Raw genomic sequence first — 18,267 nt, forward strand, 5'->3', positions numbered from 1 at the left:
ACTTGTATCTTGACAGTCTTTGTAAATTCGTTCTCAGCTCTAAAGGCAAATTCTGAATGTGCTCTTGCAAGCTAGTCATTCACATGCTTGTCTTGCTTTTGGATGAAGACGTCGTACTTTTGCCGTTCGGATGATAAACGATACAGATCAGTCACTAATTCACACCACACGACTTAGGGGAAACTCCCTGAGGCGAAACGTCTTGTAACGTTTTTGAAGTCGTCTTAGTCTTCCTTCTCCTTTGGTATTCTGTGTAATGCTCTCACGATTTCAGTTGAAGTTCTCAAATAAAAAACCTTCTGATCTGTGGATAGTTCTTATATGTCTGACGATTTGAATAATTTCAAAAGAATCGATCCTTCTATATTATTCAGGTACCATTGGTTAAAATATCGGTGCCTTAAACGATGTAATTCTTCTTTGTGTTTTCCTTGTATCTTGACAAGTTCTCTGTAAATTCGTTCTCTTAGCTAAGGAAATATAGAAAGTATGTTCTCTTTTATAGTATCTATAAAGATGATATTATGCTGGTCCAACTAAAGGAAGGTAATGACAGCGCGTAGACCAATTAGTATGTTCCAGGCAAGCGGGGTCTTTGTACTCCCATTACTGAAGTGATACACCACAAATAGAATCACTAGACTATCTCCTTCTCTCAGTTAGACAAATCGGGGTCTGGCTAATTCTGTGGGAGTAGATCCATCCATATATTTAGCCTGTATTTCCCTTTGAACGTTTGGAATCGCCTTTGAAAGTCACAACAGCCAGGCAAAGTGTATTCTTCTGTGATTGACACATTTCTATTAGCTGGTGATAATATCAGGCGTAGATATGTAGGTAGGTAGATGCACATCATCACTTTGAACAGTAAAACAGAAAGGTTGTGTTGCATCGCTTTTGCTAGTAAAGAGGCAAGGTGCGCTTTTTGTCTTCTGTAGTCTGATACTAGGAGGAATAGCCACTATCTTCCTGTTTCAGTTTGAGCCGGATACAATTCCATTCCTGTAATCGTCGTCCCTTTATTACAGCTCTGTGCTTGAAAAATGCTAAATTTCGTAGAATTTTAACAATCTAAGGTCCAGAGCACGAAACAATTTGACGCTCGCTCACGTTCCCATCAAAGCACGTTCTTCCTTTGTGTTGCTGCAAAATTTGTCTTGATTGCATATTTCTGAGGCATAACGAAACATCAGTTTTTCTTTGCAATGATGTTGTAAGACATTTGATTAAGCCTTCGTTTTAGTATTGACGAATGTGTTCCAGGTCGATGTGTTCTTTCAGAATTTTGGGGTGCCTTGTGGGAAATCGGCAATATCTGCACAGCCAAAGATACAACGGACATACATCGATGTATCTGATTTATTCTCCCTGAGATTTATCAACGTCATACAGCAAGCGTGTGGCATTAGTTCATCCTCATAATATACAGTTACGTGGGTTCAAAAGATCGATACTCATCACGTCGTAATTTCGAGCAAAGGATCTAAGTTCGGGATCGGTTTTGAAAAGCTATCTTACTCGCACTACCACATTCGACTACTCGATATCTTTGTTTTTCTAACTTCATGCGTCGTAGATTGTGAAGGATCTATAAATAGTTATTGCCCTGTTTACTACTATTAAACCATTAATAATAATATCAATAATGAAATCTGTTGACAACTTCGGGGCAATTTCTCAGTGGCTAGTTGGTCAGGTAAGTTCTTAGAAGAATCAAGTTAGTTTTCATTGTATGGGTTAGGTCAGATGGATTCTTTTTTTGGAATATTTGCGAAAAGTCACGCAGCTGGTAGTAGCGAAATGCGTTTTCACTCCTTATACTTGGATGTAAGCGTGTGGAGCTGGGCAATTTTAGTCAATCTTATATCGTATATTCTTGTTGTAACATCAGTCTTCAGATGTATTTAATGTTTTGTTGAGATATCATTGAGAGGAAGCATTTGTTTTTATTATTCATTGGAACTATAAAATGCTCACAAAATTATTATTCCGGGACTATTGTGAAATATTCAAAGAAGCAATGCCGTTTTGGTACAGCAGGACTGTTTGCAGACCAGTGCATTCGAGGATCAGAAATTTATCCGGCGCATTCGATTCTTTTGGACTTGAAAAGAACTTGTTGAAGATTATTTTGGATTCAGTTCATAATACCGTATGATGCTCTTAAGTTTTATTTTCTAACATTGATAATTAAATTATTTGTTACATTTTACAAAACTGGTTTGCTTTGCTTCTTTCTGTTACTTAGTTTGCGACCATAGAGTTGAAATACTATTGATGATAGTCTCTGTAACGCTGGATGTCCTTCTCGCTCCACGTTCTTGTCGTCGTTAGGTTCTAAGATCCATTTGGCAAATTTGGGAAGAGTGAGGGGTTCCTGAAGCTTTTTTCACGTCCTCCTTTATGTTTTATCATTTCAGCAATGACACATAAGATCTCCTTTATATACCAGCCTGCCGTAACATGAGTTCTGCTTGTTTTCGTTCGTTCTTTGGCTCGCTCCGATTCTATTTTGTCGGTATGAGCTCAATTCACGATGTAGGCACGGGCTAAACACATCTTGTCTTGTAAGTTGTTAATTTGGACGATTCAGAGTTTCGCGCCGCAAATGTCGTATACCAGTAACACTTAACATCTCCTGTTACCTTTAGGAAGTGAAACGTGGGTCATATGAAATGTAGCCTTTCAATTGGTCATGATAACCTCGTCATTGGATTGGTTAGTTTATAGTGATGTTTAGCACTGGGGAATCATGCCGCAGACATGTAGCATGATGTCCCACCGAGTCACATTATCCTGACACCGGGCGGACCAGTCCTAACACTAACCTCTTAATGCTGAGCGCCAAGTGAGACAGCTGTTCGTATCATTTTCGTAAGTCTTTGGTATGACTCGACCGGGGATAGAACCCGCGACCTGCCGCATCCGAGAGTAGTTAAGTGGGATACATTAGCGAAAATGGGAATTAGCATTACAGACCCCCCCCCTGGGAACGATTAGCGACAATGGAAATTTAACATGGAGAAAAATCGTGGGTCAGATTAGCGACAAGGGGAATTAACATGGGGAATAAATCGTGGGTCACTCTAGCGACAAGGGGAATTTAACATGGAACTATAGTGTGGGTCTGTCTAGCGACAAGGGGAAATTAACATGGGAATAGAGTCTGGGTTTGTCTAGGGACAAGGGGAATTGAATATGGGATTTTTTTTTAAAAAATAAGGTTTTTTTAATTTAAATTTAAATTTAAATTTAAAAAAGGGGGTAGGCAATTGAAAGGCTATCTCTTTTCGAGAAATATGGCTGGCCCTGAAAAGGGCCTTTGGGTTTTCTTCTTCTTCTTCTTCTTCTGCTTCTAATTTCTTCTTTTTCTCCACCAAGTGCTTATTTTATCTCCTACACTCTTTCTCTTCTTCTCTTTCATTTTTATCTCCTGCTCTTCTTTCTTCTTCTCTTCCTCCTCTTCTTTCTTCCTCTTCTCATTTTCTTCTTCGTTTTCAATTTTTTCGTTCCATTTGCTTATTCTTATTCTTTCCCCTTCATCCTCCTTCTCCTCCTTTATCTCTTTCATGACACCACTAATCTTGTCCTTTACCTTTTTTAAGTTATTAATTTCCATCTTTACACGATGGGGACTATAGGAATAATGGTCTTCAACGAGTCTTATTAACATCTATTCCATCATTCCTAAGTTGTCTAAAACGTCTTGCAATGTTTGTATTTTGTCCATTTGGTTAGACGCCATCTTCTTTGTAGAATGGTTTGAACGACGAATACTGTGGGTTCTTATAGTGAAAGCGCGGACGTGAAGGAAAATATCCCCCTAAAACATAAAATTGATCTTACCTGGATCATGACCAAAGAAACAGCAACGCGCGGACGTGAAGGAAAACATCCCCTACTTTTCTCATTTCATATAATAAAACCCAAACTATACTCTCCACATACGCTAAGAAACAATAAACAAAATCCATAATCTACTATCCACACAATCGTACGTGAGCTGTTACAAAACCCAAACTATACTCTCCACATACGCTAAGAAACAATAAACAAAATCCATAATCTACTATCCACACAATCGTACGTGAGCGGTTACAAAACCCAAACTATACTCTCCACATACGCTAAGAAACAATAAACAAAATCCATAATCTACTATCCACACAATCTTACGTGAGCAGTTACAAACACAAACACAGAAACACATACCCTCGCACTATGAGAAAAAGAGTTAGTGTTTATAATCACACTACCCTACCTACACACACACACACACACACACACACACACACACACACACACATTGGCAAATCGATAGTTATTTCTTTTCTAGAGTATTGGGTAGCCCTTAAAAGGGCTGTTTTTTTTTTTTTGAACTCCAGATGCACCTATCTAATGGTTGCACCTTCATGGCCTGGCGCCACACACGCATCTTCTTCCCCAGTCTCCTTTCACCTTTCTTCTGGGGAGCGCAGAGGGAGGATGATTCGCTTCAACACCCCAATCCTCTGTCTCGGGAATATTGTACGACAGCCTCTCTTCTAGTTTCTTTTCCTCCTCTTCCCTCTGTCTTCTCTCCTCCTCTTCGTTCTTCATTCTTTCCTCTTCTACTATAGCCTCCGCGGTCAGTTCATTTAACAGGCGCCTGACATATTCCAGATGTATCTGGAGTTCAAGAAGTTTGCTTATTCTGCTATTCATTCTTGTGTTGATCAATCAACAAGGGTAGCTAGACTGCCCAGCGAGTTTCAATTTATAGTGAAAGCGCGGACGTGATGGAAAACATCCCCCAAAACATAAAATTGATCTTACCTAGATCATAACCAAAAAACAACAACGCGCGGACCTAAAAGAAACATTCACTTTTTTATGCTACCCATCACTATTTTAAATTTTTTTTATAAATCACTTCAATAGACTATCCACATACGCAAAGCAATCCAATCTAACCCCAAATTTACACCTCAAACACCAAAAAAAAGACATCATTTTAATCTACTATCCATACCAACTTACTTAACCACTTACAAACACAAACACATACCCTCACATTTTTTAAAAAAGAGTTAGTGTTTATTTTCACACTACTCTACCTACACACATTGGCAAATGGATTGTTATTTCTTTTCTAGAGTTCTGGGTAGCCCTGAAAAGGGCTGTTTTTTTGTTTGCTATGGCATTCTTTTTTAGTTTGTTAGAATGCGATGTCCTCTGAGGATAAACTTTCTGGCGATAGGTCTGCTTCTTCGAAAAGAGAACCCGTTTGCAGCAAGATATTTTTGCCTGCCCTCATGAAGGCTTCTTTAGGGTTTTGTTTGTCGATGATGACATTTTGGAGAAATTCTTTGCCTTGCGTCAGTGCCGCATCTTTCAAGGCGTGCAATCCGCGTGTCACCATCGGTTTCAACACTGGGGCCACCGAACGAAAGGCCTATTTTAACATGTCTCCTAAACCGTGTCCTCGCTGTCGAGCAACCCTTCGGTACACTGGATACATGACTTACTTACAAGTCGTGAGAGAACCGTTTTCGAAAATGGAGTTTCACCGTGACTTTTCCTTTGGTGAATGGAATATTTTGTCCCAGATCTCCTTTTATAGCAATGTTGACCGTGTCCAAATACGACTTGCTGACCGGCAAATAGTGAGGATGGACAAATTCGCGGTGGACGTGGTAAGTGTTTCCACCTTCCTCGTCAGCGTCCGTGGCAGAATCTACTTTGAAAGGAATGACACGCAGTAACGGTACGGAGGTGTGTCCCACCACGTTGTACTCCACCACATCGGAATACACAAACATCAAATTCAGTCCTTGGTTCAGTTCTACCGGGGCACGAAATAACTTACTAAACGACTCGTTGTCGTAAACGATGGGTAATTCGTTTTTCTTGAGCATGGTCTTTCTCATGTTCATGTCTCCGCCCAACATGTCATACAATTCAGGACAAAATAAAATGGACAGGATTTTACTCCGTTCAAATTTCATCAAGAAGCGACGAGCTGCTTTGTGGTACTCCATGGTGACACTTTTGTTGACCTGCTCCAAAGCTTTCAGAAACACGACATTAAACCTGGAGGTTATGGTGCTGACCAAATGTTGACCACTAAAATAATAGCCTGGGGGAATGAACAAGTGATAGGTGGTGTACTTTTGTGTACGGGTTTTCTTGTCATATTTGACATTGCTATCCATCCACTGTTGCAATTGTTCGTCATGAACTTCCACATCAAAAAAATTTTGATTGGGAAGGACATTGAGGACTTGGGTCGGGTGAATGATTTCTACTAAAGCCACTTCCCAATGGGCTTCGTGATCTAAGGGGATGGCCTGAGGTAATTTGGCCGTGTAACAACACAACGTGTTGTGGGGAAACACCTCCATGGAACTGTCACTGGGTAAGGTTAAGTAAAATTGGTTTTGGTGACTCATAATTCCAGACTTCTGTGGCTGTCCGAGGGGTTATTAATGGACGTCAGAGGCGTGTCTCCGCCCAAAATGGGGTTCTGGTTGTGGTTGAAGTGGTGACTGGCACTGGCACTGGACACAAGGTTCCCGGGGTTCCCGTTCGAGGTGAATTTCAGGGAGGGATTAGGAAGCAGGTAACCGATGCAACTGGTCAATAAAATGGTCCACAATTGTTTGTCTCCTTGTTGCAAACTCAAATTGGCGATGGCTGCCCCGATGACACAATACACCACGAAGATTTGACAGAAAAAGACCATTTGCGTTTTAGGCACACGTTCTCCACACCACACCCACAAGGGTTGTTTTTGTAACTTTTGCACAGAAGAACTAGGTGAAGGAGGAGTGGTCGACGTAGCTGCGTCTGATGTATGAAAGGGCATGATGGTCACTTCTTTTTATAGTCGATGACTTGCGAAGCGTCGATCCAAGAATCGAAACTGGGTGGATATCCTTTCCAACGTACTTTGACTTCTTTGACACGTCGTTTGCCCACTTTACGGGTTCTGCGTTCGAGAATGCTTTCGATGTCGTACACGTCGTCTTCTTTTTTGGTGACACGTTGTAACTCGGGCAAATAAAACGTTCCTTTGAGCACTTCTCCGTTCAAGTCTTCCAATTTATAGACGGCAGGATGACGGCCATGCACTCGTCCAGTGACACGAAACAATTCGGTCGTCCAGTTAGGTAAGTAACCTTTGTCGAAAGTGCGTTTGGTTTTGCCAATGCGCACCCAATCTCCTACGGCCAAGTCTCCACTTTTCTTGGGGACAGCCCTCGTCTTGGACGTACCAAACAGACGCTCAAACACCAACACTTCGTTGTCGGGAGTCACGTCTTGCGGGGCACGTCCGGTGCTTCGATGGTAAGATTGGTTGTACGCTTGCACCAGGTGCGGTAAGATGTCGACGTACTTCAGAGTGTGGTGATGCGTAAAATATTTCCACATGCGTTCTTTCAAAGTGCGTTGAAAACGTTCCACGATGCTGGCTTTGGTTTCGGGATTCTCGGTGGTAAAAAAATGAATGTCACGTTTCTTTAATTCTTTTTGGAAAGCTTGGTTCAGAAATTCGGTACCTTTGTCCATTTGCCATCGAAGAGGGTGACGACCGCTTTGTTTCAGCACCCGTTGCAGGGTTCGCACGAACTCTCTGCTGGATTTGGAAGTCAAGGGCACGACCCAGGCAAATTTGGAAAAGACGTCGATGACACAAAACAAATATTTGTAGCCACGATTGTAGCTGGCCAAATGAGAGACATCGGCTAAATCGGCTAAATCGGCTTGCCATTGATGATCGATGCCTTCCACTCGGGTGCGACTTCTAGCAAACTTGCGTCGAATGGGTTTGTGTAAAATGTAGGTAGCTTGTTCTTGTAACCATCGTTGCACTTGAGGTAAACGGAGACTTTTCAGTCGAGTTTTAGCAGCACGATACAATTTTTGAACTCCTGCGTAACCTGCAGGATGGGAGGGATCGTAGTAAATGCTGGCAAGACTTTTTCCATTTTTTGTGTGTTAATAAGTCACCCACTCTTCGGTGATGCTACTTTGGGTGGGACGGAAGGGTGGTTTGGAAACATATTTACGTGTCCGATGGGCTACGGGAGTAGAAAATCGAAGGTAGTGGTGGAGGTGGAGGTGGCAATGGAATGGCTTTGGTTTTCTTTTCTTTTTTCGCTTCTGGTTTCCCTTCTTTCTTTTTCACTTCTGTCGAAGGAGGAGTGGACATCATCTTTTTAACCCAAGACGGTGTCAGCAAGGATGCTGCAATCTTACTTGAAATGGGAGCTGCTGACGGTGTTTGAAACACTTCTCGCATCTCTTCTTCCTCAGGTCTTCGTGAGGTAGCATCTCTGGTGACTCCTGGGGATGGTAGTAGTGGTAGTGGTGGTGGTGGTGGTGGTAATAATGATGGTGCTGGACTTTTCATCAAGGTCTTAAAATCTTTCAAAGTGGGTAGAGCTGTTTCGTCTAAAGCTTTCTGGTGAAAGAGTTGCAATCGTTGCAAGAGTTTTCCGTACTTTTGCGATTTTTCTGATTCGGACAAATCTTGGCGATCCATCAAGGACTGTAATTCGTGTTGTAACTGGGACATCTCGCTCAAATTGGGATTGGGAGGTAAATGCGGGGTGCGTTGTTCTTGCCACCGATGGTATTCCATCCATCGTTTGTAAGGCACTAAAGCTAGTTTTCGTCCTTCCATGGGGTTGTCAGGGGTCGATTCTGAGATCTTGGGACTTCCGAGGGCCTTTTTATCTTGCTCCCACCAGTCCTCCCAACATGGTTCCCAAGACTCCTTTCAGTATGGGACCTAACAAGAGAGGCAAAATGCCTCCACGTTGCACTAATATCTTCTTTTTTTGACGAATTGGAATTTTCTTTCGAACCATTTGGCGAAGAACGTGACGATGTTTGCCTAAGCATTGTTTCTGGTGTTTGGACAAAGGGATCGTGCCTTTCAAAACGTTCAAACAACATTCGCACACGGTATCGATGACCTCTTTGGAGGCTGTTTGAATGAGTTTTTTTCGTAGGGGTGGAGAAGCTTTGGACAGGACAGATAACATGTCCCCATGTTTGGCTAAACGTTGTGGTAGTCCTTTCCTTTTCTTTCCTTGGGGTTTTCTGGAGGGTGACATCTTTGAGTCTTCAGGAGCACCAAAGAAACACTGATACCATACTTGGTCACAGGCCTTTTTTATACTGGAACGCGTCGCCACTGATTGTCTTTACGGCGTATCAGTTTGAGGACAGGCATGACACGTCGTGCAGGGGTACGTAACGGACTAAATCGAGCCAGTTCTTGCTTGGGCAAATCCAGTAAACTTTGTAACATGCCCGATCTTTCATGGACTTTGATTTTGGGAGAAGGTACTTTGTGAGCAGCAGCCACTGCCACTAAATTGGAGGGTCCTGCCACTGGGGAAGTTCTTTTTGGGGTCATCAACGGAGAAGTTCTTGGTGTGATCAACGTCTCCAAGTACTCTTAAGTTCCTGGTGTCATCAACGGAGAAGTGGATAAACGTGAGGCTGCCGGAGACACAGTCACTGACGTGGCAGATCGTGGTTTGCGAGTGTAAGGTTGCGTCCTGGCCGAAGTGCCTCTCTTGCGACTAGTTTTCTTCTGTGGACTTTTCTTTTTCTGGGGACTTTTTCTCTGTTTCTTTTTCTGGGGGCTTCTTTTCTTTATCCGGGGTGGTGTCTGGTCAGAGGAGGGTCCTGCCACTGGAGAAGTTCTCCTTGGGGACCTGGTCTTTTTCTTCTTGGGGCTTCGTTGGACTTTTGTCTTGGGGACAACTTTGGGGGCATTATGATCCCATCTTAAGAGTGAGCGAATGATGACCCCTCCTAGAGTACCGCTCCCTCCAGGTTTCAAAATGATTTGTTTTTTTGGTTTGAGTGTCGATGCGGGGATCGGCCAGTTGGACCAAAGCGACTTTGTTTCGATCGAAAAAGCGTTTGGTTTGATGAGGAATCTGAATGATTCCTTGGAGTAATTGACGTGCCGTCACCGTGAACCATCGTAAGACTTCTTTGAGACTAGCTTCTAAGACACGAGCTCGTGTTTGTGGATCTTTTTCTCGACTGATGCCATACAAGGCACGAATCAATTTGACGGGAAGATGCGATTGAAGGGACGACATGTTCACACTGTGTGAGACAGACGAAAAGGGTCTGAGGTTTTTATAGATTTTTTTATGGGGAGTGAAATGAAGTCGAGGACGGAGACGTGTACAGGACAGGCCCTCCGTCTTGGCACCAGTGGTGAAACAAGTGGGTACGAAATCGCAAATCCTCGGGAGTCGTAGGTTTCAAATCGACGAGTAAATAGGCGTGTGGCGTTTGAGTGGCATCGTCGTACGCCTGAGTCAGCCAAGGCGTTCCTAACTGTTCGGCTAAGACTTGCACTTGTGATTTATCTCGAGGGCTTTTAAACAAGACCACGTAATGCGCATTGAGACTGATGGTGCGATGGGCTTTACTTTGTTGAAACAAATTTTGGGTGATGTAAACGACACTGGCATTACGGTGATGCCCTTTGCGCGTAAACCACAGTTTAATTTCTTCTTCGTCTTCTCCTAACATGTCGTCGAAAATGACCAAATGGGTTTGACGGGAGTCAGAGACGATGCCGTCGTCTTCTTTAGGAATGCCTTCCACAAACACGATGGAATCGCCTTGACTTTCTCGCAAGAGGTTGTACGCCGATTGCCACTCTTTGTAACACTACACGATCCGCTGAGGTGGCCGATCGATCAAATGATGTTTATGTTCGATCAAACGTTTGACGAATTCGGTTTTGCCTGAACCGCTAGGTCCAGCAATGAGCATGTTCAAAGGATGGCGAAGATACAAAGCCTCCCAACTGGCACGATCTAAGTGTTCGTCGATGACACTGACAGTAGAGGAAGAGGGAGCAGAGACAGCAGAGGTAGCCATGGTGTGAGAAATGTCACTTGTGACACGAAAACAAACAAGACAAGAGTTTATATACTTTTTCAGAACACGTTTATTGAATGTTTCAAACATGAATACGAAAGACAAAAATACATAAAAGCCAAAGGCTTAAGTACAAGAATAAAAGGCACATGATAACCATGAACGTGGAATAAACACAAGTGTCTGTACAACAACCACATGTTTTGGGTAAAGTTCTAACCAGTTCTATAGTAGGGGTAAGGTCACACAAGTGTCCTCCCGAAAGGGTCTTTCAGGCCTGTCCACGACAGTCCTGTCCTGGGTGACGGGTTCTTTTGGCACCGTCACTAACACAGGTTCAAAAGTAACTTTTTTCCTTGAATAACTCTCGTGCATACTGGGTCACCTCTTGGGTCCAAGCCAAACCAATCTGGTTTCTTCTTCTTCGTCAACGACATGGTAAGTTACTTCAATGAACAATGAACTATCGATCTTGCCTAGGGTTCCTTTTTATATACAGACCAATACCGACGTGACCGTACGGCAACGTAAAGTGATTGGGAAGTCGCACTCGCTTCTGGTATACAATTTGATAGACTTTTTCCAAGGGTCGACTGACGATGTGGTGAGTGGGTAAACGTACAGTCTTGTTCGGTTGATAGGTGGTCACTTTAAAGTTTCCATCCTCTCCCGATTGCAAGGCTTCTTTCAATACCCCAAAGTTGACCACTCGACTGGTACGATGATTCAGAGTCAGTTCTTTCACTTTGCACGTCGTGTGCACTTCTCCTTGTTTGTCCCGGTATTCGTAGCCGTAATTTTTGGGGCCGCCACTGACGAAACTTAGAATCTTGTCGTCGGGATGCTCGTCTGTCCAGGCTCCTAAACGGTCTCCTTCGATGTCAGGGTGATGTTGAATCGGGTGATGGATGTAAATGCAACTGTCCGTGTCAAAGTACAGGACGCGTTCCCCTAACAGTTCTAAAGCTTCGTACAATTTTAAGCGAGCATGAGTTGTCACGTAAGCTGCAATGATGACATTTCCGAAAGGGTCGTCTTGTACAAAGTCCAGATCTTCTTCGTAATTGACCAAGATCAAATCCTCTCGAACGACGTCCACGTGTTTCGTGTATTTGGTTTTGTCGTGAATCATCGGGAAGTAGCCGGAAGGTTCTGTCAAATATTCCGTCTTGGGTAAACACGGTCGTTGTGCCATTTTACCCCACAAGCAATTTAACATCACTTTGGCAAACGATCGCCTGCCTTCGTTTTTTTCGATGTTGTCTAAAGAGATGCCTTCTTGTTCGTAGTATTTCTCTTTGAATTGTATTTGGTCTTCGGGAGTGTGACACCAGGAAGGATAGCCGCTGGCTTCTTGTTTCAGTTTCAAAAAGGCATCCACGTAGTCGGCGAAAATGCCTTTCTGAGTAGGGTCACCCTTGTGGTACTGTTGTGTCTTGGGAAAGTGGCAAATTTCGTACACTTCTAACAGTTGGTATCCCATGTCCAGAGCTTTGAACAATTCCACGCTGACCCAGGTTCCCGTCAAGGCCCGTTCTTCCTGGGTGTGATGGCAAGGTTGGTCCTGGTTGCACGTTTCGGCACAAGTACGGCACAAGGGAAACATCAGTTTGCCTTGACAATGGTGAGGTAAGACGGGATGGTATAGGTTCGTGGGAGGCAAAACTTTACACTTGATCAAGCCTTCGTATTGTCGAATGTTTTTCAGGTCGATGTGTTCCGTCAGCAATTGCGGGTGCCCTACGGGAAAGCGACAATATTTGCACACGTAGGGAAACAGCGAACACACGTCCAAGTATTTGATTTCTTCTCCTTTCTCTTCGTCGGCTTGGTACAGCAAACAGGTGGCATTGGTCCTTCCTCCGTACAAACTATCCCTCGGGTTCAACGGGTCCATGAACTGGTAACTTTCCACGAGGCGTTTAAACTCGGGATCGGTCTTCAAACGGTGATCGTACTCGTGTTCCCACATTTCCACCACTTGGTATCCTTGCTGTTCTAACTTTAGGCGTCGCTGACAAGTGTCCTGGTACAAGTCTTCCATGGTTCGTTGCAAAAACTGATTTTTAGTGTCACGGTCAGGGTAACAGACGGGACATCCGTGAAATAAGCAACCGTTAAACTCGTACACGATCTTGGGGTTTTCTAAGTCCCAGCCATCGACCGAATACGTTCCGATGGTCTTCTCGCATCCTCCGTTGCGGGCATGCTGAATCCATTTGTCTTCCTTGTCGCACAAATAATTTAACCAGCGTAGGGCTTTGAGGACTGATGACAGCTACGGTGTTTTCAGGCATGAATCGTTGCCGGTACACTAAGGAACACGCTTTGGCAATGGTGCAAGCTTCTTTCAAAGGATCGACCCCTCCGTGTTCCATGAACAGTTCTCGAAATTTTACACAGCAACGTCGTAAAATGTCCACGTCGGAACGACAATACTTTAGCATTTCTTCCTGAAAGTCGAAAGGGTCCGAGGCGTGAGTCTGGTACCAAGCGTAGAAAGCTTCTCGTTGTTCGGTACGCATGTTGTCGGGGTCGTAATAGTGAGCCTCAGGCAAATGAGGTAGAACGGCGTGTTGATTGGCTTCCGTATTGAAAAAGTGTGGAAAGTACCCTTTAGCCATTTCTGTCATTCCAAACGTTTTAGGCATTCGGCTCAAAGGCATGGCCAAGTAACTCATCGAATCTTTAAACTGCACTTGTCCCACTTGCATGAAAATGATTTTGGCTCCGTTCAAAATCACTTTTGGACGTTCGGTGCCATGTTGCGTATAGTATCTGAGAAGAAACTGTCCATCGTATCCGGAGAAATTGTGAGCCATCACCGTGGCATGACGATGACAATCTCCGTAACGTTCGATGTCCTCTTGGCTCCACGTCTTGTCGATGGGGTCTAAGACCCATTGGGCAAAATCGGCTAGCGTGTTCGGTCCCCGAAAGATTTTTTCACGTCCTCCAGGAATCTTGCTGCAGTGAGGGCAATGACTGAAGATAGGTTCTTGAATGCACTTCTCGCACGCTCGATGAACCACGCAAAAATTAGGAATGTGAATGCCGGTCTCTTGCATGCATTCGAAATCGAAAAAGATGAAATTGCCTTTCTTCTTGTGACCGTCCTCTTTCTCTGGTGGGGTTTGGTATTTTTGCACGTAGCATTGATGTTCCAAGTCCACGATGTGGTGACAAATGTGACATTTTTTCTTTCCTGAACATACGTGTGCCTTGGCATTATTGGTACGTTTGCCTTGTCCACACGTAGGGCACAATCTCAGGAGTTGACAAGCACATTTCTGCTGTGAACCTTGCGTCTTCAAATTTTGTTGGTAACAGGTAGGGCTGACAAACGTGCGCAGACAAGTTGAACAAGGCACTGGTCCTTCGCTCAGACAGGGTTGAGAGGCCAAACATCCTGGGCATTTCATTCCACAATGCTTGTTTTGCTCTCGATTGTTATAACCATAGTCACATTTCTCACAATAATAACCGTATCCCAGGAATCCAGTAATACTGGTAATGGTATCGAAATGTTCATCGTGATAATAGACATGAATGTATTTTCCGTCCTTAAATTCTTGGCCTCGAAACAACAGAGTTCCACGCATTTCTTGAGGGTGCACTTTCAAGGTGTAGCGTGGAGCTAGGGCATCTTGCAATTTTTGCATCTCAAGAATGCCACAGGATGTGTCTTTCGACAGTCCGGCTTGTTGTAACAGGAGTTCTGCTTCATTTCGTTGTTTGGCTCGATCGCATCGTTGAATAGTTTTCCAGGTTCTTTTCCATTCTACCGTGTCGTTCTTGTTGGCATAGGTTCGTCCCACCACGATGGCACGGGCTAAACACATCTGGTCTTGAGGGTTGTTAATTCGGACGAGACTCTTTTTGGTGTTGCGAAGGTCGTCTACCAATAACATCTTTTTGCGTCCTGTCCCTTGAGGAGGAGAGACGTGAACCATTTTCAGTGTGGCTTTACCATCGGTGATGTCAAACTGGTCATTAGATTGTTGTACGTGTTGAATCTTGTCCATGACTTTTGGAAGGGGTTAGTTCTGCGGGTCTGCTAAACTCGATCCAAACAGGGGATTTCAGACCGTCGTGATATATGGATAGTGTCAAGCGATCGTCTTCTTTGGGTTGACATTGTCACTTGAGTGCGGTGAGCAAAGAATCCCACATCTCGGTGATAAACCCTTCTGCTTTCTCCAAGGGTACGTCGGACTTGAAATCTTTAAACTTCACCGTGTAGGTGTAAGCCGTGGTTCTAAATTTTCTAGAGGAGCGCTTTTCCGTCTCTCGAATGGAATAGTACTTTTCAGGGTTGACTAAGGGTGGTGAACTTGGTTTAGAGGGTTCGGATTCTGGTTCACTCATGTCCTCTTCAAAATCACTGGCATGAATTTGTGCCAAGATTTCAGCCCTGGTACGAGGCGATAGATCACGTTTCTGCCTCTTACTTTCTTCTTCTTCTTTCTTCTCGAATGAATGGGATCGTTTCATCTTGAGTGCAAAACGTCAAATGACTCAAGTTTAAACACCATAGACTAATTTATATTCTTGGCAAACCAGCGTATATAAAAAGGGTGTGTGTCTTGTCCTTTCACTATTCATTTCACTCTCAAGCTGAGCACAACGATGGAAGAGACTACCCAGATGGAACGTTTCGTCAGAGCTTTGCGAGGGGTCATTAGAAAATTCTCTTCAGACCAGCCGACGGACTACTCTCCTTCCTTTCGAGATAAAAGTCAAGATACTTGCTATATCTGTCAGAAGAAAGGGCATTGGTCTTCAGAGTGTCCAGACCGTCAAAAAAGAAAAAAAACAGGGGCTAAAAAAGACAAAAGTCAAGATACCTGTTATTATTGTCAAGAAAAAGGACATTGGTCTCCAGATTGCCCAAAAAAGAAACAAGAGGAGTCAAAAGAAAAGAAGGATTCTTCAGAAGAAGAGACGGATTCTTCGGAAGAAGAGAGGGATTCTTCAGAGGAAGAAGAGGAAGAAAGAAGACAATTCTATTTAAAAGAAGCAAAGAAACAGGAGAAGAAAAGAAGAAGGGAAGAAAATGATGAAAAAACGGTGAAGAAATTCAAAAAACAGAGAGACTAAACAAGGAGAAAGAAGAAGTCAATGAACTTTTAATTAAAGTGTTCTGTGGTGAATTGTGAATTGGATTGTAAAATATGGATAAAAGAATACATGAATGATATAAGGTAAGTGTGTTTGAGTTTTGATTTTAAAATAAGAAGCTACACTCACGCACTCATACACAGACACGTACTATAAGGATAAAATGGGTGGGTTTTTTTGTTGATTTTTGAGTTATTGGCATATTGAAATTGTATTTCTTTTCGAGAAATGTGGGTGGCCCTGAAAAGGGCCTTTTTTCTTTATGGTGTAGGAGTGAGTTTAACCAATCAAACTTTAACTGCCTTAAGCTTTTGCCACGGCCAAGGCCTACTTCTGATGATTGGGTTGAAATCACTAAGGGTGGTACGACAGGCTTAGTCACAGGGTTGGCGTGTTTAGCTCGGGAAGGTCGTATTCTCTTCGGTCGTGATAAAGAAGTCTGATACATTTGTTTCAGACTTCTTAACTCCGCTAAAATGTCCAACAGTACCGTAGCCGTTTGATTTTCACCCTCTTGTTTCTTTGCTGCTACTTCTTCTTGCTGTTGTTGCTGTTGTTTTTTTCTTACCTCTTCTTGTTGCTGTTGCTGTTGCTGTAGGAGAAAAGCTTGTTCCGCTTCCTTTTGTCGTTGCATAAATTTCTCCAATTCTTCTTTCTGTCTCTGTCTAAAATTCTCCACTTGCGGTAATGAAGAAGGTAACGAAGGTTCCGGAACAAATTCTTGCGAGGTAAGAAAATCCACAAAATCCCAATGTACCTCTTCTGAAAGTAAGTCCGGGTTCCCTTGGGCAGTCTCCCCTGCTGGTGCACCCCAATGGATCGTTTTCTGAGTTTCCGTCATGTTGAATCACTGTCGCATAGATTGACTGCACACAAGCGCTAACGAATCTATATAGAGCACGTGACGTCACAGACTGCTCTCTTCGGATTGGATGCGAGCTGACTGAATTTTGTAACGCGTGCATCTAATTGGTGAATGAATTCAATCCGTTTCAATCCTTCCTGTACCTATAAATAAGCGCAGTTCACTGCATTGATTCACCTATTCTCGTCGCTTCAAGATGTGGACCACAGTTGAGTCATCCACCCTTGTGTCTTCCATGATGTTTAGGACGGACATGCTCATGTATGTCAGGTCCAAGTGGACTGTTGTTGATAGGACAGATACTAGTCTATGGATGAGGAGAGTTTACATAGAAAGACAAGGATGTCTCAAGAGGGTACTTGTGTATGGACCGGCAGTTAGAAGGAGTTTAAGAAGAAGAAGATGTGACAGATGCCATCTATGTTAATATTAATATTAACATAAACCCAAAGGCCCTTTTCAGGGCCAGCCATATTTCTCGAAAAGAGATAGCCTTTCAATTGCCTATCCCCTTTTTTAAATTTAAATTTAAATTTAAATTTTAAAAATTTTTTTAAAAAAAATCCGATATTCAATTCCCCTTGTCCCTAGACAAACCCAAACTCTATTCCTATGTTAATTTCCCCTTGTCGCTAGACAGACCCACACTATAGTTCCATGTTAAATTCCCCTTGTCGCTAGAGTGACCCACGATTTTTTCCCCATGTTAATTCCCCTTGTCGCTAATCTGACCCACGATTTTTCTCCATGTTAAATTTCCATTGTCGCTAATCGTTCCCGGGGGGGGGGGTCTGTAATGCTAATTCCCATTGTCGCTAATGTATCCCACTGAACTACTTCCGAGGAGAACGCTCTAACCACTAGAGTACCGGAGCTTCAAATTATGATAAAATTGGAAAATATGTAGGAACCAAACATGCTAAATCTTGGACAAAAGGTGATTGGATTAAAGATGTATATCTCATCTTTACTGAACAAAGTTCATTTAAAAATGATGATCCTAATTTTCAAAAAATTAAAAAGAAGTAAGAAAAAGAAAGCAACCTCAGCCACAAGTTGTAATTGACGCTGAACTAGGACAAGAAAAAAAATGATATCTAGAACTAGAACAAGAAAGACAATTGCAAAGACAACAGCGATTAACTGAAACTAGAAGTACATATACACCTGAAGGTTCAGAAATTATTTTTTAAAAAAGTGAGAATTAATGATAAACTATTAGATATTGCAGCAAAATTTGATGAAAGAGATAAATATTTAAAACCTGAATATGCTGGATCTTTGTCAGAAAATGAATGTATTAAAAATGTATTTACTGCCAATACTATTATTGATCCTATTGATGAACAGGTAAAAATAAAAGATTTTAAGAATGT

This window comes from Sinohyriopsis cumingii, chromosome 2 (genome assembly GCF_028554795.1).
Source record: "Sinohyriopsis cumingii isolate HCF-2022 chromosome 2, ASM2855479v2, whole genome shotgun sequence".
Taxonomy (NCBI): Eukaryota; Metazoa; Mollusca; class Bivalvia; order Unionida; family Unionidae; genus Sinohyriopsis; species Sinohyriopsis cumingii.